We start from the raw sequence: 979 nt of genomic DNA, 5'->3' as shown, positions 1-979 counted from the left end.
GCTGCGATTCATGGGGTCGCAAAGAGTCGGACACGACTGAGCGACTGAACTGAACTGAACTGAACAGCACACTCACTGGAAAAGACCCTGATGCTGGGAAAGATGGAGGGCAGGAGAAGAGGGTGACAGGATGAGATGGTTGGATGGCATTATTGACTCAATGGACATGAGTTGGAGCAAATTCTAGGAGATAGTGAAGGACTGGGAAGCCTGGTGTGTTGCAGTCCGTGGGGTTGCAAAGCATGGAAAACAAATGAACGACCAAACCACAATATGTTTAGTGCGGGCTCCCAGCTCCACCACTGAACGTCACGTGACTGGACCTATCTGTGCCTTGATTTCTTCATCTGTGGTAAGGAGATAATTAAGGAGCACCCATTTCATCAGATTGTCTGATGCAACCAGTTAACGCATACAAACACTTAGGAAAGAGCCTGATCCCTGTGGAGGGGGACAAAAGTCAGCTGTCTACTCAAAAGAACCAAAAGCAGGGTCTGGCAGGGCTGGTTGAGTTCCCGGGCTCACAGCAGCATTATTCACAACAGCCAAGAGGTGGCAGCAACCCAGGTGGCTGGGGACAGATGAAAAGATAAACAATGAAACGCTATTCAAGCTTTAAAAGGAAGGACATTCGGACATATGCCGCAACATGGATGACCCTTGAGGATATTATGTGAAGTTACGTAACCCCAGTCACAAAATGCCTTTGATCCCACTCGTATGCGTGCTGCTTTGAGTGTTCAGGTTTAGAGACAAGGTAAGTAGAATGATGGGTGCCAGGCTGGTGGGAGGCTGAGAAAGGGGAGGTGGTGTTTAATGAGTACGGAGTTTCAGTTTTGCAAAGTGAAAAAAATCCTGGAGATGGATGGTGGTGCTGGCTGCATAACAGCGTATAACTTACTGCCACTGCACTGTGGACTTACAATAGTCCAAATGGGGCATTTGGTTACGTGAATTTTACAACAATTAAAAAAAAGGC

The sequence above is a fragment of the Bison bison genome, unplaced genomic scaffold, assembly GCF_000754665.1.
Source record: "Bison bison bison isolate TAMUID 2011002044 unplaced genomic scaffold, Bison_UMD1.0 scf7180017863609, whole genome shotgun sequence".
NCBI classification, from domain to species: Eukaryota; Metazoa; Chordata; class Mammalia; order Artiodactyla; family Bovidae; genus Bison; species Bison bison.
This window is presented reverse-complemented; position numbering follows the sequence as displayed.